The sequence below is a fragment of the Panulirus ornatus genome, chromosome 31 (genome assembly GCF_036320965.1).
Source record: "Panulirus ornatus isolate Po-2019 chromosome 31, ASM3632096v1, whole genome shotgun sequence".
In the NCBI taxonomy this organism is placed as follows: Eukaryota; Metazoa; Arthropoda; class Malacostraca; order Decapoda; family Palinuridae; genus Panulirus; species Panulirus ornatus.
Window position 1 is genome coordinate 11,060,001 of NC_092254.1, and position 26,474 is coordinate 11,086,474.

The 26,474-nt window shown below is 42.1% G+C and overlaps 1 protein-coding gene across 7 annotated transcripts in view; it reads left to right on the plus strand.

Annotated features, from left to right (window-relative positions):
* The window catches only part of LOC139758810 (putative neural-cadherin 2), an 831,293-nt gene that overhangs the window by 235,007 nt on the left and 569,812 nt on the right, over window positions 1–26,474 (plus strand). For all 7 annotated transcript variants that reach the window (XM_071680628.1, XM_071680630.1, XM_071680627.1 and 4 more), the window contains one exon: window positions 15,892–15,971. The gene's annotated coding sequence lies outside the window, so the exon portion shown is untranslated. The remainder of the gene's footprint in view (window positions 1–15,891; window positions 15,972–26,474) is intronic.

Genomic DNA, 26,474 nt, shown 5'->3' on the forward strand with positions numbered 1-26,474 from the left:
TTCATGAATACAGCTTGAAGTTGAAGGCTTCAATTGATGATCCTAGCTCTTGATAGCTCTAAAAGTCCAAGTAACCAAACAGTTACCACCACAGTGGAGTCGAGACTAATATGAGTAACATTAAACTGGAATTGGGTAAGTCATTTTCCTTATTCATAAGAAACTCGTTATGTTTGGCATCATACATTTTTTTCTTTCATCTTCAAAACTCTCCTCGTTTTCTGAGGGTGCAAATTAAGATCGTAAGATGGGGTTAGGGCGCTTATTGGATGTGGAATTCTTTCCAGCCTCACAAATTGCTCATTTCTAGCACCAGATCAATCGCCAAGTGAAGTTATTAGGAGTTAAGAAGGAAAAAAAAGTTAATAAGGTGACGCAAGGAAAGGAAGCTATTACTGAAAAGATGATCAAAGCATTTCGTCATAAAATGCTCAACACATATGTGTATCTTTAAAGTAAACGCCATCTTCCGTAGGTCAGTCAAGGTCTTCTGGCAGTCAAAAATGTACATACATATTATACTGCTGACTTTCAATAGCAAAATGATACTCGCTCAAAATACTGTTAGCTATAATGATGTAGAGGAACAGTGTATGTTACTGACTTAATTCTATATAGGCTTTAAATGATCGTTTTATCAAAGCCCTTATATATATATATATATATATATATATATATATATATATATATATATATATATATATATATATATCTATATATATATATATATATACATAATCTGAACTGTATGGCTAGTGTCAAAGGCTGTATTAAAGTGAGCGCACTTTTCACCATACTTGTAAAGGGCCAAGGGGCGTCGGAGGAGATGCGTAAAAAAGAAAAAAAAAAGATGCATCTCTACTGAAGTGAGTGAAGATGTATATACCGAATGTGAAGTGAAGGTGACTTTGGTAGTAGACCTCCCTCCATAGTGAACGTGTTGGTAAGTGATAGTGAAGATGGTGACACAAGACCCTCCCATTCACTCGAGGTGGCGGTGGTTGTTGGGGTGCGGTTTTGGAATATACCAAGTTGGTATTTGTGGTATCATCTTCTTTCTCAGTTGTCTAAGGTTTTATCAGCCTTCTTCATCCTCGCTCCAAAAAACATTCGCCCACTACCGAGTTCTTCTGATCTTTCTCACTTGTGCTAGGGAGAGAGAGAGAGAGAGAGAGAGAGAGAGAGAGAGAGAGAGAGAGAGAGAGAGTCGGGTAATTATGTTAACCAAAAACAATGATGGTTCTTTGGGTTAAGCTAATGGTTTAAGCCATCAAGGTATATATATATATATATATATATATATATATATATATATATATATATATATATATATATATATATATATATATATATATATTCGTACACAAGTTGTCTTATTGCCTATTTTTGTCTGTGTATTTGGATATGCGCAATTTTGAATGTATGGTACAACTCTAATACGATATCATTTAAGGTTATTAAAAGGAAAGTGATGTACTTAGTTCATGGCATGTGCTGAAATATGCGCCCATCTACTGGGCGAACTGCACCTCGTACACAGAGGGTGACGAGTGGCTGTGCGCGCTAATATAAAACCTTTCGCTAAGTAAAGGAGGAGATTAAGTTTGTCAGGTCACTGCGCTTAGCTTAAAGCTTTACAGGATTTACCCCATCACGCTGGGTTAAACCCTTTAGCACGGCGGCACGACCCCCTTCACTTGAGAGCGGTGCTACACGACAACATTAGTGAAGGTGTGTGTGTCTGTGTGTGTGTACACGACGCTTTAGCACGACGATGCTGCTGTGTAGCACAGCGACAATATGAAGTTGTCGTCATTAGGTATGTTGGCGTGACCTCTGACCTGACCTTTAAGGGTCAAGTTGCGAGTGGGTGGGATAGCATTCTGTTAACCCACCTCTTATAAGTATTTGGATTATTCATATGACGTAGTCAAGATTTGTTTGAAAAAAAAAAGATAATCGAATAATATTGTGTGTCAGTAGAAATCATAGAATTAATTCGAAGTGTACATTAATTTTTTGTATCTTGTTTGAAAAAAAAAAAATAGAATCGAAGGATATGGTGTAGCAGTAAAAATCATAGAATTAATTTGAAGTGTACATTAATTTTTTGTATCTTGTTTGAAAAAAAAAGAAGATAGAATCGAAGGATATGGTGTATCAGTAAAAATCATAGAATTAATTTGAACTGTACATTATTTTTTTCTATCTTTTTTCTTTTAAATGTTAGGTGAGATGGTTCAGGCAGCTGAGGCCCTAATCAAGGCAATCTGTTAAAGCTACACCCTAGCCTGAGCCAGGTACCCATTGTATCGACCAACCCGCTAGGGTTGGATGAACAGCTGGGTTGACTGTGGACCGACTGTCGTAACCAGGATTCGAACCTATGCGCTCGACCCTGGGCGGCTCGTGAATGCGTCACGGTCAGTAATGATAACTGCCACACTACGGGAATCAATAATTAATCTTCATTTATGCATCTATTTACTAATGTATTCTAATCCCCGGGGAGGCCATATCAAATGTTTCTGATGGTAGATGAGAGAGCTCTGATTAAACCCATCAGGTTCCCTCGACTATATGGAATAATGTGATCGGGGACTAAGGAAATCATAATATCGACAGGATTTTACAAAGCCGAACGTCCTGTATGATTGCACTAAGAAGGAAACCCAAGCTATTTCTTAGATTACCACTACGGATCTGTCAAGTGTACGGACACGAACTCATATGGACAACCCTCACAAAATACGAATGAAACTTGCACGATAAAATTTGACATTTAGGAACTGGGAAGAGGAAGTTGTGATGATGAGGAAGTTGTGGTGATTAGGAAGCTGTGGCAATGGGGGGATGTTGTGGTGATGAAGTAGTGACGACGAGAATAGAAGAAATCTGTGTATTCAAGCGAGTTTGGAAAACTTGATGTGCGACAGTCACCACTGAACTTGGAAAGGAAGTACGGAAGATACACAGTATGGTGGAGACTTTGATCTAAGTCTTCAACTTAAGCGACAGAGTAAAGAATAAATTAACAAGCGGAAGGATGTAAATCTTTAGGTGGAAGAAACTTTGCCTCACATAACGCTTATCTTTTGCACCGCACGGAGGGAGAGGCGATGAGGAATGGTGAGAGTGGATGATAAGCTGATGGAAACACGTATGGAGTAAATAAACAGAAATGTGAAGATCATTAAACACCTGGGTTGAACACGATGGAGTTGATATTTAAGGATGCGAAAATTTTTTGTGTTGACTTCCGTAAAGGTGAAGAGTATTAGTGAGCGACAAAATGTCTGCATAAGGAACGGCTTTTGAGTGTTGAACTCTTTCAATAGACACAGATTGCCTCACGAATGCACACGTAGTGTGGATAGCTTGTACTGGATACGCTATTATATTTACGAACATTGTTTGGATATTGCTTGTAAGGAAACACAGATAAACTAATAACTCTTTAGACAGAGTGTAAATGGCTTGTAATGGAAAGTAGGTAGACTCGTAATTTTTTAAGACATAAGTATGGCCAGCAAGTAGAGGAAAATAGATATACAAGCAAGTTTTTAATGCCGTTGTTCTGGTATGTGTCAGGGGAGAGAAAATTGAGCCCTACTGCAGATGAACTCCAACAGTTAATCATTCAAATTTCAGATCTGGAATGTTGACTGTTCCAGTCATAAAGAAAAGTAATTTCAAGAAGGAAACGTGGAAGGTCTCGAAACAACAAGATGTGTCGGGGCAAATGCTGGAGGACAGTGCCATATAAAGAGAGGACTACTTTGATATGTTTATTTTGCTTTAGCAGAAGTGAGAGTGGAGACAGAACGCGTTAGGTTGTGTACTGACTGGAATGCAGTTCACCGTCCGAGGTGAACACAAGACCTTAAAAACTAGTACAGACGTTGAGCATGAAGCTAGCGGAAGATCATTAAACTGGGATTAAGACGAATGAAAGAGAGAGAGAGAGAGAGAGAGAGAGAGAGAGAGAGAGAGAGAGAGAGAGAGAGAGAGAGAGAGAGAGAGAGAGGTGTTTCCCTTGAGAAAATCTTGGCCGCAGTTTAGAAATAGTTTTTCGAGGCAGGAAGTGAGTCTCCCAGCTTGGCGGGAAAGTGATGGGAAGGGGTTAGGGGAGGGTGGAGAAAGAAAATTAATTGCGCGACAGTTAAGAGTTGAAGCGAGAGAGAGAGAGAGAGAGAGAGAGAGAGAGAGAGAGAGAGAGAGAGAGAGAGAGAGAGAGAGAGAGAGAGTCAGCCAGCCATCGGCTGATCTGGACGAAGTGACACGTCGGGTGTAAAGATTAATTTTACTCAAGTCTTGAACGTGGCCATGGATTAAGGTCGGGGGGGGAGGGAGAGAGAAACAACAGAGGTGAAGACTATTGGATGAGCCAACTGCCGGAAACGAAACAAAAGAGTTTGCAATGACAATAAAGAAAATGGAATGGAAGACTCCAGGGGGGAGGGATGGATGGACGAATCACCATTGGAACTGTTCTAGGGAGGAGAGAGACACCCTGGTGTTGATGATCATATACGTCTTCATTAAAGTGTGGGAGACAGGGAGAAATCTTGAGGAACAAGCTCAAATAATCTTTTGTTCCCAATAGCTAAAGACTCGATATATCAATATGTAAGAACACCAGAAGAATATCCCTGTTGCTACGTTAGTAAAATCTTTGAAAGAATCTTGAGTAGAAGATTGAAAACTTAAGTCAATCCAGATTCATGTGTCGAAGGGATATGATGAATTTAGCGTTTGCGATGAAGCTTTGAGAAAGGGAAACAGCCCGTTATTAGGATGCAGATCAAAACATCACATTCTCAAGCATTATTGATCGTGTCCTGAGGAATAGGGTTTAAGGAAGATACTGTAGAGGCAGTAATATGAATCGCAGGTGAATCTTATACGAGCCTTTGGAACCCTTCGTCAGTGCATGTAAGACTACAGTAAAGTCAGACTTGGGAGAGGGAAGACTGTTTGATGTCACTTGTGGAGAGACAGGATTGTATGATGTAGCATCAGAGAAGTGGAGAAGGTCAGGGTGGAATGGCTGGAGGAAGACGAACTATTCCAGAGTACAGAAGATTTACGAAACCCATTACCTGAAAGGCCATTGACCTAACATGAGGAAGGTAAGAAGAAATCTTTATATATATATATATATATATATATATATATATATATATATATATATATATATATATATATATCTTTCTTTCAAATTATTCGCCATTTCCCGCGTTAGCAAGGTAGCGTTAAGAACAGAGGACTGGGCCTCTGAGGGAATATCCTCACCTGGCCTAGTTCTCTGTTCCTTCTTTTGGAAAATTAAAAAAAAAACGAGAGGGGAGGATAAATAGATGAATATATATATATATATATATATATATATATATATATATATATATATATATATATATATATATATATATTTCTTTCTCATTTTGATTTATGAGTAACTGTGTTCCTCTTGAGCGCGCATGTCTGTAGGCGTCGCTGATGAAAACGTTTCCACACAATCAAGGACCGAAACGTTGGTGGTGGACCGTATAATCAAACTCCCTGCTGGACCATGCCTGTCTCTGGTCACCATCACTCACACCAGGTGTCTGGCAGCCTCAAGTCACAACGTATGATCTGACAGATGTTGCCTTGGTGAGAGCTTCCTTGTCAGGCTCCGTGAATATGCTGGGATGTACAACCATTCCTGCTCACTCCTGCTCTGCTCTTCACAATGTCATCCTTTGTAGACTTGCCAGTTAGCATTATGTAAGCGCCTCTGGTCTCCCTCGCAGTGGCGTTCCTATCTTTTTGGTCGCTTTATTCACAAGGGACGTACTTTTAACTTTTATTCGAGGCCTGGATCCACTACAGTCACGTTTTCTTTCACGGCGAAGACGCTGCGAAGTGAAGACGTAAGGAAGAAGATCGAAATTCTCAAGAGAATAGAAACATCAATTACGCTCGTGTTACATAACCGCCTGCAGTAACGCTCACCGTTACTGGAGATTTCCCTGAGAATTCGCGTCACGGTGTTACAATCCTAGGGGCACTGACGATGCGAACCTTCGCGTATGAGAATGTAACCTTTGACCTGGAGGAATGATCCATTTGCAGGTTCATTGTATCCAAGGGTCGTACAGTCGTATTATCAAGGATTGGTGTACTACCGTCGGGCTGCGAGGGCTAATACTGGAGTACAGCACACATACGAACACCAGAGAGAGAGAGAGAGAGAGAGAGAGAGAGAGAGAGAGAGAGAGAGAGAGAGAGAGAGACAGAGAGAGAGAGAGAGGCACCAGCAGGAATTTATTGAAGAGAGGAACATAAAGTTTCAAATATGACGGCGGCAGAATATATATATATATATATATATATATATATATATATATATATATATATATATATATATATATATATATATATATATATATATGCTCCCTGCGACCTATCTTCAACTGCAGGAAGGTAAAGAGTACAAGAAGAAAGACGTATTGAAGGATAGTTCTTCTATTCTTTTTATCTTTTTTTTTACATAGGATTATTACTAATTAGTGTTAATGTATGGAAGACCATTGTGGATATATATCCATTCCACGTCCCGGCTTGTCCGTCTGCTGAAATTATGTTCTCACGTTTAGTTAAACTAATTGGAATGTTGGCACTGAAGTGATGCAGGTACGTACACGTAGGGGGAGAGCTAGAGAGGCCACGATTGTACAATGGGCAGGAGGAACCTCATGTGAAATGTGGGTAGGACAGTTTAACAATGGACTGGGAGAGGATACCTGGGCCAGTTTTAATGAGGTAACAATAAATTCTTGTTTGCTGGAAGATTGAGATTAAGAAGTAAGTACACACACACACACACACACACACACACACACACACACACACACACACACACACACACACACATCTCCGCTGGGAGGTTGGAATTAATATGAAGTATGACGTTCATGTATTCTTTCATTTTTTCCCAGCGAGGGATATTTCGTCCTTTTTTTTTCAATCACGTCAGCGAAAAGGATTTTAAGAGATTTTCAAACAGTAAAATAAAAAAAAAAAGAATTGGCTGAGGTTAAGGTCAAATGTGGTGGTTTTTTGCGGGTTTTGTGGGCAGCGTTTAAAACAGTTCCGGTGGATATAGGTTGTATTCCAGCGGCCTGGGTGGAAACGGGAAGTGTTTAAACAGCTTGGGTAGATTGTAGGCATTGTTGAACAAGCTCGCGTGGATGTGGGCAGTGTTCAAACAAACCATTTTCTGTTTTTGCTTCCTCTCTCTCTCCTCTCCTCTCCTCTCCCTTCCCCCCCTCTTCCCATTTCTTTCTTCTCACCTCTCTCTCTCTCTCTCTCTCTCTCTCTCTCTCTCTCTCGAGCAGCATCTGGCCCTCACCATAGTCTTTGTCTGTTGTGGACTTGACCCTGAGTGGATGTGTTGCAAGTGCTCAGACAGACCTCGAGTGGAGGAGGTGGTGGAGGAGGAGGAGGTGGTGGAGGTGGAGGAGGAGGTGGTTGTTGCCTGTAATTTTCCCTTGATGCAAACGAGGTCCAACTTTCACCGTCCAAAAAGACCTTTTTTTTCCGTTAATGATCATTAAATTGTGAACTTTCTCTCGAAGTATATCCTCCTCCTCTTCCTTGACGATTGAATTAGTGTCTGTTGTCGTTGCTGGCTGGCTGGCTGGGTGGCTGTCGGAGAGAGAGAGAGAGAGAGAGAGAGAGAGAGAGAGAGAGAGAGAGAGAGAGAGAGAGAGAGTCCTGTCGGGTCCTGTGCTTAGTAACTGGATGTGGTGGTGTTCTCCTCCTCCTTGCGTCATAGGGGTAGGGTGTTGTAGCTCAGTCCTGTCTGCCACTCTGTGTCTGTCTATCTGTCTGTTTGCACGTACGTTTCATACGTGGACGTCTGTTAGATACAAGCTCCTCGTGGGGATGTATATTCATAGGAGTAGTGGCGGCGAGATGTTGAGGGAGGTGGAAGGATGAGATCTGACGTGGTAGATGATGGGGGGAAGAATAAGGACCGAGAGCTGACGTGGTGAGGGTAGGGAGAATGAGGGTTGAGGAGGTGAGGGGTGGGAGAATGAGGGTTGAGGAGGTGAGGGGTGGAAGAATGAGGGTTGAGGAGGTGAGGGGTGGAAGAATGAGGGTTGAGGAGATGAGGGGTGGAAGAATGAGGGTTGAGGAGGTGAGGGGTGGGAGAATGAGGGTTGAGGAGGTGAGGGGTGGGAGAATGAGGGTTGAGGAGGTGAGGGGTGGAAGAATGAGGGTTGAGGAGGTGAGGGGTGGAAGAATGAGGGTTGAGGAGGTGAGGGGTGGAAGAATGAGGGTTGAGGAGGTGAGGGGTGGAAGAATGAGGGTTGAGGAGGTGAGGGGTGGGAGAATGAGGGTTGAGGAGGTGAGGGGTGGAAGGATGAGTGTTGAGGAGGTGAGGGGTGGGAGAATGAGGGCTGAGGAAGTAAGGGGTGGAAGAATGAGGGTTGAGGAAGTGAGGGGTGGGAGAATGAGGGTAGGGAGATCAGGGTGAGAGGATAAAGACTGAGGTGATGAGGGTAGGAAGATGAGAGCTGAGGTAGCGAGGGGTAGAAGGATGAAGTGTAAGGAGGCAAAGGGCGGGTGTGAGGGCTGAGGTACTGAGAGAAGGGAGGATAAGAGCTGAGGAGGTGAGAAGGTGAAGATGAGGGATGAGGGAGTGCGGGAGGGAACAATCATAGAGGATGGTTGAAGGTAAGAGGTCGTCCTTGCATTGTGTGAAGCCTTCGTGGTCATCCCCCTTGGATGACTACGTGTGATCAGCAGTTCTCACGGAGAACCAAAGAGGAGAATTCGTATTAAGACTGAGGCATTTCAAAGAGATTCGATCGTGGATTTTAGGGAAAATTAGATGTGTCAAGAAAAATCTACCTGAAGTATAGTTTCTCTGCATATATAAAGTACTGAAAATACTCCAAAAAGTATAGTTTTCGTGTATATAGAAAGTTATGAAAGTCTCTCCCACGTATAGTTTCAGCGAGCATAAAGTGCTGATGTCAGATATGTAAAGTTCTGATTATTCATTCTAAAAGAGGTCATGAGTCATGAATAAGTGAATGCTGTCTCCTTCATTCATTAGTTGATATAATGAAGAAATGGCGATAATTCACTTAAGTTCCATTCTATTCATTAGAGTGAAATAATAATAGTTAACCTTTTGGTCGTAAAATTGGCATGCCACTCTTCTAATGAAAACATAAACAACTTAAGTCCTGCATGACAGTAAAGCTTCGACATAATTCTGGGGAAGATGGTCTCAGAAGCAAGGAAGGAGAGGCGTCCAGCTTCGGAAAGTTTTGGGAAAGAGAGAGAGAGAGAGGAAGAAAGAAAAAGAGAGAAAGAGAAAAAGAAAACTCAAGGCTAAAGTGTCTCCTCTTCCCTTAGGAGGAGACGTAATTAGTCCTGGTCCTCTGGTGGCAGAAACTGTTAATAAGAAAGTCAGTCCCTGCAACTCCACTCACTGCAGCCTCCATCAGGCTGGTGGGCCAAGTTTGAATAAATAGAAGTCCTGAAGTTGCATCCAGAGCTCTCTTCCCACATAGCGAGCGAGCGCCCCCTTTGCCTCAGCAGGAGTCAGGGATATTCCGCGTCCCTGCACGGGATCCCGCTGCACAGTGTTCGCCGTCGGGTGAGGAGTTTATATCAAATAGTCAGTCATTTACGGCGCTTTCCTCACAATAAGTCATGCAGGATGAGACGTAGACAAGGAGGGAGGGAGGAGGCCGGTCGGCCGGCGCGCGCCGGATAAAACTACAGCCCCGGGGTCTTGGTGAAGGTGGAATGAGGGAGGAGGAAGAGAAGATGTATCTTAAATACATGTTGAGGATATATACCAGGAGGAGAAGGAGGGCAGATACATGTTGTGGATATATGCCAGGTGGTGGAGTAGAAGGAGGGCAACAGTATCCTAAATTCCTGATCTGTGTAGATAGAGACAGGTTGGCAAAGGTGAAATTTGGCTTCTCTTTGTCACACATGCAACCATTCCCTCCTCTGGGATCCGACATTGCTAGTCGTAGACTGCGAGGTAGCTGGGTGCACGTAGTATCATATGTGGGCCAAACTTTACGATCATGGGGGTTCCAGATGCTCTCTCCCTATCCAGTGCAGTGACGGACGAAGTCTGAGGATTTCCAGTGGGATTCGATTCCACCAGAGTCGTGTGATACTTTTCAAATAATCACGGAGTAACCTTCTTTATAGTTGGTGCCATAGGGAGCGATAGCCCATAGAGCAGGATCTTGTCTGATCTCCTTAGGCACAAGAATACAACCCTTGGGTACGATAGTCTGCCTCCCTTCCCTCCCTCCCTCTTCAAGAAAAAAAGGAATAGTTCCACCGCGCGCAAGGTCTCAGTGTCACACGGTATGTGGTGTATCAGGATTCTGAAGCTTGTAGAATTAGCATGACCCGATTATATTCTTTGGTTTCGATCATAGTCTTGGTATACGTCATAATCATAATCACAATTTTTGCTTATTGTTGATATGTATATTACCGATGATGATAAGAATAATAGTGATAATAGATAAGATTTTTTCTGAGTATAAATGCAGCCATAGGCTGAAAGCACAGAAACATACAAAAAAAAGAGACAATAGTTCTTTTTTTTGCGTGTGTGTGTGTGTGTGTGTGTGTGTGTGTGTGTGTGTGTGTGTGTGTGTGTTTCAGCATTTTTTCTTTACTAACTCTACATACTGATATGGATGTATATTCATATGTCAAATTGTGTATGCTGGGCTTTACGTAATGTTTATACTTTTATTCAAAGCGTTGCCGGGGTAGGGTGGGGGGGAATTCGTTTGAAATTTAATTTGGCTTCAAAACCACTGAAATATATGCATAAATACGGGCGTTCGGCATGAAGCCCTTCCAATAGATTAATTACAATGCCAAATTCATTCACTGGGTGATGTATACGACTGCCACTGTTGGCATCCTATATTTATAGCTGGGTACATTATACTCCACGATTAGAATCCTTCCCGAACACAGCTGGATGGCGTGCGTATGTGTCTGTTCCAGAAAGGATGTGTTCTTAAACTGTTCGTGCCAGTAAATGGCGTTCCCCTATACATTATAGCAGACAATAAGGGTCGCTCCGTATATCACTGAAGTCTACTGGTTCCTCTGTAAATTGCAACACTGTTCGCCTCCATGTATTATACAACAAACGAATGGTTCCCTTTCACGATCACAGAGGACTCTGTTGGTTCGTTCCTTGAGTATTGGTAATATAGCGTTGGGATCCCCCTTCTACGAGGCTCCTGCAGCTTCAAGGCTGCGCTCCGGGCAGAAGAAGGGAAATGTTGTTCTCCTTTGGAACGAGGAGGCTCTCGACGTTATTGTACTCTTTTCCATCCATTGACCATGACACAACCTCACATCGGTGCAACCAGTGAAAGAGTCTAGTGATACAGGTTCGTCATATAATACAAAAGACGGATAACCTCTTTAGAATATATTAAGGCAGACCACTTCTCAATGTATTTTTCAATCTTCGTCGTATGATGGTTCTCAACGCTGACCATAACTCACACTTCAGCCCTCCGGAACCAGGTTCGAAAACTGGACGAGACTATGTGGCTCAGCGGTAACCCATCTGTCTATCCTCATCTTGAGGCTGGTCGATACATGGGTTATCTGGCGGAGTTTGCAGCGCCTAATTCAGAGAGACAATCATGAGTTTGTGATCACTGACCCCTCATGAGCCAGGAGTAAAGGATTAATAGGTGTGGATTCAGAGGTATCTAATAAAAACAAAAGAGGTCGAACGTGTTACAGGAGTGGTCGTGGCGACTAGGAAGTGGTGTTGGGTCTTGGTTAGTTACTGCAAATCGTTTGGAAAAGAGGATCATGACTTCAATAACCTCAGACCGATAGCGCCAACCCAGTTCTTGTAGTGGACAGTTAAATCCCCGTCATTGAGGATTTCCGCACGTGGATGGCAGGGAATTTTGATAGTCGGAAAGTTAGTACGTTCATAGCTAGAGGAAACTGGAAAGAAATGAACTAAACATAGAAGTAAAGTCTTTATAAGATAAGGAATTAATGAGGTAGAGAGCTTTGATGTGGGGAGACTGAAGATCTATGTAGCGAACAATATATGTTTTTATTTTCCTTTCTTTTGCTGCAGGAAGCACATACACCGTCCTAGGAGCGGAAACCTGGTGTAAATATCATTGGCGGAGATTTGATAATAAAGGGGAAAACGGCAGCCTTGGACAGCTATTAGAGATGCCGTTAAAGCAGAGGGAGGGAGGGAGGAAGGGAATCTGGATCTACGTCTACCAAAAGTGCAGAGACTGACATGGTAAGACCCAGGTTTAAAAAGCAGTATCGACGAAACACCATAAGGCTGGTCCCTTACGATATTACAGCAGACTACATGACCCTTTGTGTATTGCACTGTTTTCGCAGTGTTATTACCTTACTCAGTCACAGCAGGAGTGTGGCCTCGGATCACAGCCAACACAGGGAGGTGGTGACAAAAATACCCTCAGCTTTCAATCGTCCACACTTGCATATCTCTTGGGTATCGTTTATGCTTTTGGTATTTATTGTTTGTGTATGTTTTATAAGTGTTTTAGTATATATATATATATATATATATATATATATATATATATATATATATATATATATATATATATATATATATGAAACACGATAAGTTCCCAAGTGCACTTTCGTGTCATAAGCACATCATCAGGTGAGATACAGGAGAGAAATATAAAAGTCAGTTGATATACAACGAAGAGACGTAGCTAGGACGCTATTTGGTAAACATGTAATTGTCCAAGACAGACAACGAGCGTATCATAAACTTATAATGTGGACAAGAAGGTGAATTGTTTTCATATTTTATCATCAATAAAGTTATCCAATTTGTATAGACCATCATTAATATTAAGATTATAATTCTTTGTGTATTCAATAATAGAAGATTCAGTGATATTTCTCGTCGTTATATATATATATATATATATATATATATATATATATATATATATATATATATATATATATATATATATATGATATGGTTTCACAAGGTAAACCCAGAAGCTTATGACAGAATACTTCTCGTGTTTACTAAGTTAGGTAATTTGATCTCGTCTGGACATTTGCCCGCAATATTATGCTCTTTGTTTCCGAGGTGGTACCGAGTGACTGCATCGTAATATGATGCTTACAAGCATAAGTAAAAAGCTCCATTTTTCCCGTGTCAATCCTTGTTATCAGTAATAGCAAGCTATCATTATCCCTATATCCACAGTGTTTAAGCGTGTTTCCCCCTAATCTCCACAAGAGCAGGAGAGCATTATCATCCCTTTGTACACTTGTAATCATGAAATTTTGCTTAACTCCCCTCGTTTGGTTAATGACACAGCTATAATACCATCTTTACACAAACATCTAATTATATAAAAAAAAAAAAAAGGCTTTTCAAACATTCATTTTAACGACGTCTTTGTTTCCCACTTTCTTTTTTTGCGTCTCGGCAACCTGTTTTTTCCAGACATGTTCCAGTGTTGACTGGAAATGGCTTGGTATACTTTTCGGGAACATTAAAGAAGAAGAATGATACTGTTTGTTATATAACATTCCAGGCGTCCAGTTTCCAGTGAAAATCGTAGTAATGTGACCCGTTGCGCAAGTAGGTAATTTCTTGGTAATGTTTTTCTTGCGTTCCAGCCACTACTGTGTTCCAGGACGAAGACTCAGTTGGATCAGCCCTTCCATCTGGGGGTCAAAGTCTGGAGATGTTTTACGCTTGTTTATCTGTTACTCATGTTGTTTTCATTGTCAGTGGGGAAACTATTTTCCACCGTTTCTTGTTAGGCTTGAGTTGTGACCGACGTGTTCTATCTGAAGGATGGTTCATTCTGTTTCCAGAGCTGATTGTTGCATTGTGGTTACTGGTATGTAAATTGTTCAGCTGAAGTTCAGAATGTGTCGTTCTCAAAGTTATAAGTCCTTGTCTTTCCACCTCCTCCTCCTCCTCCTCCTCCACCATCACCATCAGTCGTGTTAGAATGACTTATACCTGAAGTTCAGTGACGTGAATGGTCACTGGAAGTTTTGTTTCAGCCGCGGCGTCACCACGATCAGAACTCATTTTACGATCACAGGAAGTTGAAGCAGAGTGAGAAATCTTCAAGGATTATGTACTCCCTCCCGAGGGCGGGAAGGAGTACATAATTTCTGGGACCAATTCTCATTAACAGTGATAGCAAGCTGTCATTGTCCATATATCCAAAGTGTTTAAGAATGTTCATCTTTTTCTCAACAAGGATCTATTTGGAGGGAGAACATTGCTATCTCAAGATTCACACTTCTCTCATTTATATTTTTTTTCACATGTAATTACATTTGCTTGCTATTCCATGATTCTTAGGCTCCATGGCCTAAAACTTTCCAGTAAACTAGGATTTCTTTCCAGGCATTTATCCTGGTTCAGTAAACTAGGATTCTTTCCAGGCATTTATCCTGGTTCAGTAAACTAGGATTTCTTGTCTTTTGTTCTACTTAGGCCGTCCTTGGAATGGAAAGGAGTCAGAGGTCATTAACTCTCATTTCTGGGATAAAAATTCTCTTGGAAATGAGCACAGTCATTTCTCTGGCAGAATAGATGAGGTTTGACATTTACACATGGTGGCGAATGTCGGCATTTCTAGTGGCGCAACTATTTTATTTTTTTTTTTTCCTAGTATTACTAGCATGAACATAACTCCAGCATGAATAATTTACACCCGTTCACAACTACAACCACCAGAGATGGTTGTAGTTGTGGTGATCGTCCGTGATTACTTTTTATGATTATTATTTGTGTGTTACGGGAAAAGTTTTACAAACCCGTGTTGCCCTCTCTCTTAACCTCACACACACACTCACCAGCCTGAGCCAGGTCTTATCGATCATATCTGCTCAGCTGTGCAGAAACTGCAGTAACCAGGATTCGAAACCAGGAGGTCTCATGGTCGCCATCGCTCACCACTACACTATGGAGGCTTGTGTATGTGTGTGTGTGTGTGTGTGTGTATGTGTTTCTTTGTGTACAAGGGGACAAATAAAGTAATAGTTTTCTTATCTGTTCTAGGGGTTTTTAGGACAACATGGTTGTAGCTAAATCCTTATGTACATGTTAGAGGGTTGGGGAGTGTTAGAGGGTTAGGGAGTGTTAGAGGGTTGGGGAGTGTTAGAGGGTTAGGGAGTGTTAGAGGGTTGGGGAGTGTTAGAGGGTTAGTGAGCGTGGTTTACGTTAAACTAGTATTCATATTATGAAACATAGCTCGTACGTCGTTTTTTGGTTTGAAATGTGGACAGTACAATTTGTTCGGTACAACTCGTTTGAGGTGGTTTTACACGCCAAATATATATATATATATATATATATATATATATATATATATATATATATATATATATATATATATATATATATGTTTCTTTCTTTTATACTGTGCAAGTAGCATGTTTTAACGAGCTCCAAATGTTTGTTTTGATGTCATATTTTGTGCGCGCGCGCGCGAGAGAGAGAGAGAGAGAGAGAGAGAGAGAGAGAGAGAGAGAGAGAGTACTTAAGACGAGAAGATCTTGCCTGAAAGTGTGCGTTTGTAATTATCTCTTCTGTAAAGAACCTATTTCTACTAAATGGGATGGGAGTTCTTCACTTGTAAGGCCCCATTTCTTCAGCATTTTCTACTACAATACATTTTTTTTCCTAGTTTCTGCTAACGATCTCAATTTCTTAACTTCCTTTGTGTGTGTGTGTGTCTGCGTCTGTGTCTCTCAGACACCAGATGTCCTGCGTTGTACCGAGACACTGAAACATATCCCTCTCCGTTTCCACAGGGTATGGAGGAAGGAGGGAAAGAGTGTAAGCGGATATGACCAACCTAACCTGAGGGAGCTTCCACCTAATAACATAAAAGGTAGGTGATGTTGTAAGCGTTTGTGTTGCCTCCCTTGATCCCTAGTGGTGCGAACTGTTGCCTCAACACCATCACCTGGTAGAGGACTGGAGGAAGGTAAGGGTCTCGCTTGTTCGTACCGGTACGTACGTATTGTCCTTTCTGTTACCCCAAGTTCGACTAAAGTCCGCCATGAGAAGGATTGCCTTTTAGATGTATCGTATGTTACTTAGAGGCGTCTTTCTGGTTGCCTTTTAGATGCATCGTTTGTTACTTAGACGCGTCTTTCTGATGAAGAAATAACATCATGTCAAGTGAATTATACACAGCTTCGTATTTCACAATTCCAGTATTTTGTTTTCATAGGTTTTTCTCTGTGATGTGAAGAGACTTTGACCTGGAAAGTTGCATTTTTCGTATCGTCGATTGAATTTGCCGTTCCCTGCTTATTTCTCGAGCGTGGCTTTTAAAGATGGGTGGCTGTAGAGAGTAGCCGTGCGCCCAAGGGAATATATACAACACCGTCTTGATTTAAGAAGGTAAATCCCAGAACCATCTTATGACAACCTCCGTGTCAATTAGGTTGTTAGACAGCAGCTGGCTTAGGGTAGTGCTTAAACTCCTGCCTTAGGGGGAGTACTGAAGTGATGCCCCGAACCAGCTGTCCTGACTTTGGAGGGAAGTTCCGGTGATGCCCTGGAACCAACTGATATACCTTCTCTGGGGCCCAGGACTGCTGGTCTGTCTCTCTCTCTGAGTAAACTCAAGCTGCTGCGCTTCGCTTAACTATGGTCTTAACAACTACCCTCTTGTTAGGTATTCACTTCTTGTCCTCTCTCTCTCTCTCTCTCTCTCTCTCTCTCTCTCTCTCTCTCTCTCTCTCTCTCTCTCTCTCTCTCGATGTAAAACCCCGAAAATCAACTTTGATTTAAGACGAGATGGGGGGTTGGGTGGGGTGGGGTTGGGGGTGTGGTAGCAGTTTTCGTTATCATCGTCGCATTCTCTCTCTCTCTCTCTCTCTCTCTCTCTCTCTCTCTCTCTCTCTCTCTCTCTCTCTCTCTCTCTCTCTGTTTTCTATTGACAGTTTTTCTTTTCTTTTCTTTTCACCCGGTGAGGTAAAGAGGACTGAAATTTCTATTCCTCCCTCATTCCGCGATTCCTGAAATGTATTATATAAAGCCTGGCCACGACGCAGACTTTGTGTGTGTGTGTGTGTGTGTGTGACTGGAGGTGTCGTCATGAAAGGAAAAAGAAAATGGAAGGGAGATAAGAAATGCCACAAAACACGACGATGATGGGGAGAGGGGGGGTGACTGTAATGATCCAGTCTCGTTATCTTTCTTTTCACAGTTTGGTGTTCCTCGCCTGGAGCTGGATGGATACATGACCCCCATCCCACTGTAGAATAACTGACACATCGTCCTTACGCCACAGAAGCAGACACAGTGTAGAGAAGATCTCTGGCCACTTTACAGTCTTGAAGACTTTGCTTTAAGACGGATCCAACATAATCAGTGAGACGATATCTTGTAGTCTTATCCCCCAAGCCATCCTGATCGATAGTCGCAAGTTCATCTTGCTCTGAATATGGTGTTCGTCGATCATATTTTGCCCTCATTCCTTTCTTTCTTCGACTAGTTTCGAGGAGGAGGAGGAGGAGGAGATGGAGGAAGAGGTCGTCTTCCCCCTCAAACATGACTGCTCTACAGGTAGCTAGAAGAAGCTAAAAACAGCTCCTAACTTCGTTATGCTATACTGCACTGTATGTCATTATACCCTCTAGTCTGTAAGATGGAGGTATTTCCCACCCACGTCACACTCTACGCCGTTGGTAATAACATAATCACGGGGGCGATAAGGATATGAAGTAGGCCGCTCGTGCTTCATCCTCTCTCTCTCTCTCTCTCTCTCTCTCTCTCTCTCTCTCTCTCTCTCTCTCTCTCTCTCCAACACAGACGCTCTGAGACTGACCCACTGAAGGGTGTTTGAAATATTCAGCAATTCCCTTTTCTACCACTTTAAACTTAAAAAAAAAACGTATAGTACTCAAAAACCCTTGGGGGGAGAAAAACATATTCTCAGAAGAAGACATCTTTAGGTTCAATATTTTACGCTGGAGACGTCTCAGAATTATCGGCATTTGCATAAGATGGAGCGAATCTTTTCACTGATTACTTCGGAGCGACGTCAGTTGACGCAACCCTTTACTTATGCGTCACATTCATTCCCTTCAGCTCCCCCCCTCCCCCCCCAACCTCAGCCTGAGGCATTAATCCGAGAGAGAGAAAAATATTTTCCTAATGTAGGATGGATTACTATTCTTCCCTAGGATCAATGGAGCTCGAGAAGATATGATCATTTTTTTTCTCTCCTGGAGTGAGGGAAGCGAGTACGTTCCACAGATGGTCATGGCCTTGATGCAGCGGTGTTGGCAGCAGACATCCAGCTTGCTTTTGGGACAGGGTGAAACCTGCAGTGTTGGCAGGAGGTTAGAGAGCTTGTCGGTTCTCGCAAGACCTCTGGTGTTGTCAGGAGACAGACTGTTTCTCGGCCAACGGAAAGCCGAAGATGGTGGCAGGAAACAGACTTCTTTTACGTGGGAGAATTGTAGTGTTGGCAGTAAGCAGCCCATTTGCTACTTGGCCAGCGCGAGACCTGCAGTGTTGGCAGTAAGCAGCCCATTTGCTACTTGGCCAGCGCGAGACCTGCAGTGTTGGCAGTGAGCAGCCCACTTGCTACTTGGCCAGTGCGAGACCTGCAGTGTTGGCAGTAAGCAGTCCATTTGCTACTTGGCCAGCGTGAGACCTGCAGTGTTGGCAGTAAGGAGCCCATTTGCTACTTGGCCAGCGCGAGACCTGCAGTGTTGGCAGTAAGCTGCCCATTTGCTACTTGGCAAGTGCGAGACCTGCATCTTATTTTCTACACGTCACCTCCTGCTGACTTTAATCACACTAGTGATTCAAGTCTCCCACTTTACCTACTCCGAAAATGGAAATCACACGTTGCAGACTAACACGTGTGTATATTTCTTCCTCACTCGCCTTTTCCGATTTACTTTTAAAGACTTTGATGAGGAAGCAGGTTATGCAAATTCAGTTACATCTTTAAGTTGTGATTTATTTATATGTGAGTGTGGGAGATTGTAGCTACTTATTCGTATACAGCAAGGGGAGGGAGTTCTACTCTTGAGCATTATGGAACCTGGTATATGTATATAAAGGTTTGCTTTTATACACACACACACACACACACACACACACACACACACACACACACACACACACACACACACACACACACACACACACACACACTGTTTTGATTTCCACATATGCACACCAACAAAACTTCTGACATGTACACTACTTAACAGTCATTCCCTTGGTACTCTCCTCTGAAACACTCGAACCCTGGGACAGCTTAGTTTCCCCATGTGTCTATCTCTCTCTAGCAGTTTCTCAGTCTCCCCGTGCGTCTTCCTTTGCCATACACACAGCCTCCATGATCCCAAAGTCTTATAAGGATTTGATCCATGCGCTATGTCTGAGTTTCTCTATTTATTAGCTTAGACGGCACCAGTATTTGAATACACCAAGCCAGGGACAACTCATTACCACTACCAATCTTTACTCAAAGTCATTTCTCTTCGTTCAAAGTACAGAGAGTCAGTTACCCATTTTACACTCAGTCTCTTCTATAATCTTTTCTGCCAACACTTTTTTCTAAGCTCAGTCACTCACTCTCACAACCTCTCCTCTCACCCAAATCATTTCCTCTTTATCCTAAAGCTTCTATGGACTTTATATAAGCTTATATCATAGACCTTATATAAACCTATATCAAGGTAAAATTAAGGTAAATACACCTGAGATATACGAAAGGTATTCCCTTACTAAGATTTTTATACACCATGGGTGTTCTGTTATTCACCAGTTCTCTCAAACCACATCATCAAAGACGCTAGTATAATACTCAGGGCTTTGGCGTAGGGGTTTAGACTATGACGCTATTGGTTCTTTTTATGTTGTGTTTTTTATACACGTTTTTTTAGGGAACTGGAACGGGTGTCTTTTAAGGGGTGGGTGGAGCATTATCCTAATGTGTCTTCTTCCTCACAACTTCAACCGAATTAATTTGCATCGTAAATGTGTTTCAGTTTGTGAAGGGTAGCGCGAGGGGCGCAGCGTAAAAGAACACAAACTATGAAATAAGAATCAGTGCGAACCTTCTCTTTACGAAACAGTTTCGGTAATCTGGAAAGAGCTGCAAACTGTACGTTGAAAATCTTTCAGGTATTAAAGGATACTTGAGTTTACCCATGAATTATAATTCTCCGCTCCCTGGGCTCGCAAGTGCGCAAGAAGATTTCCCTCCCCACCAACAAGCTATTTCAGTAAGTTCTAAAGTGCGCGAAGTAAGAAGTTTCAGAATATAGATCTAGTAATGTCTAGCAGTACCAAATGACCGCGGTGGTCGGGGAAGGTGAGGGAGGAAATAGACACAAACACACACACACACACACAAACACAATGACGAGCGCTAGGATCAGGTAATGATATATTGGAATTCTTCGTCCGATCTTCTCTTTCTTCTCGTGAGTATTGTATTTTGCGCCAGTGTCAGCCCCAAAACCCTGTCTCCCAGTCCCTTAATGTTTCTGCACTGCGCAGGAAGTTCGCGCGGGCGATGTTTTACGACATTGACTTGCGGCAGTTGAGAGGGGAGAGGGAGGGGAATGAGGAGGGGCGAATTCTCGTAATTTCTCCTGATATCTATTGTGGTGTGCCATGGAATAGGGGGGAAGGGGGAAGGTCCAGCCACCGGAAGGGATATCCAACCTTTCCTCCCTCCCTTCCTCCCTTCCTCCTTCCCTCCACTTATCCAGACCTCCACCGCCACGCGCGAAATCGTTTCATTCCAGCGTTTCCGCAAGGACGACGCGTACACTGTGCCGCACCGGGTTTCGGTCCAGTCCACCACACCTCTTTACCGCTGAACTCGGACGCAAGATAGTAGTGTTGATGTTCTGTTTTAGCACGTAGTGTCTAGCAGCTGCGAGAGAGAGAGAGAGAGAGAGAGAGAGAGAGAGAGAGAGAGAGAGAGAGAGAGAGAGGAGCAATCAAGTATGATCTCTATTACGTGTGAATGTGAGGAGCCTCGCCGTGCCGTACCTTACCGTCTGGTGCAGGGAGAGAGAGAGAGAGAGAGAGAGAGAGAGAGAGAGAGAGAGAGAGAGAGAGAGAGAGAGAGAGAGAGAGAGAGGAGGAGGAAAGGCTGCCACCTTTTTTGACGCTTAGGAATTAAGGAAGACAGAAATGGACTTACCCATTTTCTTCGCTGCAAATGGGAAGTGTGTGTGTGTGTGTGTGAGGAACCAGACGCCAGCTTCTCTGCAACATAGAGAAGACCACAGGAAACACATCGCTCGTACTTCTATCTCATAAGATGAGATAATGAGGAACTCACGAGCACTAGTGACATAAACAATGAGTAATAGACCACCACTGACATTTCCCCATTTGACGACACAGAACAACTTGATCAAACTGTCTTTACCACCTCCATCTGTCTCTACCATTTCAGACGGATGGTATGTAACCTCACACATACGTCTTCGCCCTTATAAGGAGACAGTTGATATAGATCTACCATCCACAAGAACTGGGGATACGACAGTGAGGGACGAATCTAACTACAATAGATCTAACGCCAGCAACGGAAGGATCCCCAGTGTATGAATAAGAGAGTAGAGGACTTGTAAGATTTGCCCCTCTTCTTTTGTCTCCAGCGGGAGATAGACACGAACCAACACAACTCCCTCAACATATTCTCAGCGACCTTTTCCCTCCATATCCAGGGGTGTTTGATAGTGCCATCGTGAGCAACAGCAAGTCCTCTCTGCCTCGAGAGATAGCGAAGCCTGGGGGTTAAAAAAACACACACTGGCAATGTATCAACTTCAAGACTGACGGCAGTGTGTGTGTGTGTGTGTGTGTGTGTGTGTGTGTGTGTGTGTGTGTGTGTGTGTGTGTGTGTGTGTGTGTGTGACGTGGCCAGGGCGTAGAAGTCCCTTTAGTAATTTGAATTTATGACAAAATATCTCAGTAGGCAATTTATTCAGTGAAGTGATGGTGAAATATGAAGTTACGAAGACAGGCACTAAATATTATTCAACCTTGGAATGTTTCAGAGGACAGAGTTGGTTATTCATTTTATTTAGTTGCCTTTTATTTGCATGCGTATCTTTGCTTGTTACCAGGGGAAAGTATTAAGGAAATAGTCAGTCGGTGCACTGACAACATGAATTTTGATTTCCTATTTGTACTGTACTGTACTATACTATACTATACTGTACTATACTGTACTGTACTGTACTGTACTATACTGTACTATACTATACTGTACTATACTGTACTGTACTGTACTATACTGTACTGTACTATACTCTACTATACTGTAGTGTACTGCAGTGTACTGTACTGTACTATACTGTAGTGTACTGCAGTGTACTGTACTGTACTATACTGTAGTGTACTGCAGTGTACTGTACTGTACTATACTATACTATACTGTACTGTACTGTACTTTACTGTACTGTACTGTACCGTACTGTACTATGCTCTACTATACTATACTGTAGTGTAGTGTAGTGTACTGTACTGTACTATACTGTACTGTACTGTATTCGTGTGCCCCATCATTTGAATATTTTCCGCTATTACACCAGTCTTATATATTTCATTTGCTCTCTGCATTCACTATATCTTAAATCATTTCATTCCATTTCATCCACCTCTATCTTACCATATGAATGTCATTATTATTTCTTTTTACATCTGAACAGTCCAGATCACACATTTAAACTTCCAGCAGCCAAACATCAGTTTTGAACTATCAATCCGTCACTGGCTTAACGAGTGTTAACAACGTCATTTCATACACCAGCGTCTGTCTCACGACCTAACTACCTATCCTGGACGTCGGAGACACAAAGATTAATATTCGCACATCCGGAAAGAGAAACAAAATATGTTACAACCATCAAACTGACGTCTTAGCTAACACGAAAGACGATTGGACAGTGTACTCGAGGTTTCTCATGGTGATATATTCATCTCATCTTCATTATAGCCAGGAAAAAGTTCATAGCCCTCCCCCCACACTCACATGAGGGATACATATAGAAAATGTAAAAAAGGAAAACCTTGAAAACTGAATATGACGAAAAAAGTTCCGCATGTGTCTGCTTCTTGGGCTACGCGGATGGCAACACGAAACCCAGAATCGTTCGAAAAAGACTGTCGCACGACACAACATCCCACACATGAAGGATGATCCTTGGACATCATTAGGAAGAAACTGGGACCAGATGTAGCTACTAGTCTTTGGGGGGGAGCCCCCCCCCTTGTGCGTCATAGCTTAGACTCGCCCACAAAAACATCAGAGCCTGATGGCCAAACTCCCATTCTGCTTCTGAGACGCAGGGAGGCAATCCAAGCACTACATTGTCGGCTGCATTGCATCACATGTAGGTGGATAACGGGCTTGGGAAGGACCCTCACGGGCACTCTTCGTGCGAACACGAAGAATGTATTCGCTCTTTGTTAAAAGCAGGTTCTCTTTACATGGGAGAATGGTGCCCACGTAAGGCACAGAAGAGCGGAGAGGGATAGACTTGTCCCCAACCAGTCTTCCTCTTACTCAAGAAAAAAAAGAGAAGAAATTATCGTTTATCATTTGGGATTAAATCGGAAATCTCTGGCATCAATATAAATTACTCACGGGACATAATCAGAGGACATGTATGGGCACATATGAGAAGTAAACACTACGAAAGTGAAGAATATATAATATCTTTTGGTGACGTAGGAATTTGTAGATTAGCTTACAGCTAGTGTGACTGAAACTGAGATTATGTAAGCTGGAAAACACATTGAACTGGAGTCTGTATCTTTGTAAATGGAACACATAGATTTCGAAATAATGAGTAGCTATTAGCGTTCTCTCTCCCAGGAAGAGAGGAACTACCAAGAGCAGTATAATATCTATGTAGACCAAGACAGAAAACGAGTTTTGGTGCCTCCCTTCAAGAGGGATGTGTGCAAACTGGTTCTCAACAAACCAACAACTATTCGAAGACAACATGATCCAAGTTTTACCTCATGGGAACTTGAATAGACTTGGACAAGTTAGATAACCCCCTGAGCATGATTGTTTTCTGGATGTAGATAGGAAAATAGTTCTGAGATACATACAATAAAACTTTTCATCACGGACCTGAGATGTTATCAGAAGGATGTGTGATGTTCGATCCAATGAACTGGATATCAAGAGCTTTTGGCTCTAAAACTTGTGGCATGTGTTGCCTCTATGCCACTAGCTTAGTGGAGTATGGAAACCAAAGCTAAAGAACTATTTCATTTGAGTGAACTATGTTTTACACATGGTTCTTGTTTACCTTCTGTTTTGTCGTAGTTTAGCACTAAACTACATGTGATAGCCAGAGGAAGTCTTCTGTAGTGTTGTTTCTTTCTCTCCCTCCCTCAGAACATAAATATTTCAGCGAAAAAACAAAAGACAAGAAGACTTTGGTCCTAAGATATATGTTTGCCAGCGCGATCTGTCATTTTCTTGTGTTACTTCATGGTTCGGTGAGGACGAAAGGCAAACCAGAGGTCCGTCATGGTTAACAACTTCAGATGACAGCTTGACACTTTCTTTGTAATTATAGCTTTCCTTTTCCTCCTCCTCCTCCTCCTCCCAGCTCTCTCTCTGTGTCCTTGGAATGTTGCTATAAAACCGTGAAAACGAACCGATTTATATATATATCACGTAACATCGTACCTTAAAAAAGTCTATAGAAGCCGTTGATTTTAAGATGAATTTACTCTTTTTGTAGATAGATAATTTCAAATACTTTTTTTATCCCTTTTTTTTTTTTAGTTATGGTTTGAAGACTATAAATGGAGTGAGAATACAGATTTATTTTTCCCTTATTCTGAGGAGGAGATATATGGTACTGTCAGCCAATATTGAGCAAAATGGAACAATAGTAGTAGTAGTGGTAGTAGTACTAGTAGTAGTAGTAGTGGTAGCAGTAGTGGTAGTAGTATTAGGAAAGCTGCTGAAAGAAACTATAATTCACATTCGAAAGTTTCCAAAAGTATATCGAAGTATTCGCTTAGCGAATACTTAGTAAATCGATACGCTGATATATATATATATATATATATATATATATATATATATATATATATATATATATATATATATATATATATATATATATTCAGGTATACTTACAAAGGAAATTTCGAAGGCGTGCAATGTAATAGGTGTCTATATACACACGTGTTTCATCTCACTTGACACTTTTACAACCATCTTCTCGCTCGACCAAATTAGTTTTCGATTATGTATCTGATTTACTACCAGGGAGGTGATTTGCATTTTGATGAATGAGGACAGCGTAAGGTAAATTTTGATGACCCTTTTCACACCTGATAACGAAACGTAATTATGACGGTGAACTGCCGGGCCAGGTAGTAACTACACCTGGTCCAGGGCTTGTACTGGGTGAGGCTTTAGTTGCAGGATTGAGTTACGATGGTTGAGGCTCGTCCTCCCCCTGTACTATCGTAGAGAATACAGAGTATCAGTTCTCTCGAATACCATCAGTATATTGCTTCATTCTCTCCTGTCTGTATCCTCATTAAAATCATCATTATCATTATCATTATCGTTATAATTATTATTATTATTATTATTATTATTATTATTATTATTATTATTATTATTATTATTATTATTATTATTATCATTATTATTATTTTTATCATTCGTAGCAGTAGTAGTAGTAGTAGTAATGGTAGTTTTAGTGGGAGTAGCAGTAGAAGTTTTAGTAGTAGTAGTAGTAGTGGTGGTGGTGGTGGTAGTAGTTTTAGTAGTAGTAGTGGTAGTTGCAGTTCGTGGAAATCTGGAAGGACGATGAAAATTCTTGTCATTTTCCGGTCTTGTTTATTTGGGGTCCCTTTTTGACAGGTTTCACCTCTCTGTTAATTACTGCAGTCAACACCCCTTCCTCCCTTCACATGACCCTCCTCCTCTCAATCAACCTCCTCCCTCAGTCGACCTTCCTGCCTCCGCTGGCCCCTGTCGACACCTCGCCCATCCATCGATCTCTTAACCTTCGTCGACCCTCCGCTTCTCGTACACCCTCCGAAGTCTAACCACCCTTCTGTCGACCTCCCTCACCACCTCACTCATCTCCCTTTGTAGTTATCCTCTCTCTGTTGACCTGTATATACACTGTAGGGTCTGGTTACGGACGATCTTGCGAGGAAAGTCCAAGAAGATAAAGAGAAAGAAGAGGAGAAATTATTTGCGAGCTTTGGACTAAATGGAAAAACCTTCCTTTGGAAGAAGAAAAAAGTGTCCGTTAATACCAATTAGGAAAGATATGAGAAGGTGAAGAATTCCCAGAGATTGACTTTGGAAGGAAAGACACAGATATCACATCAGCCC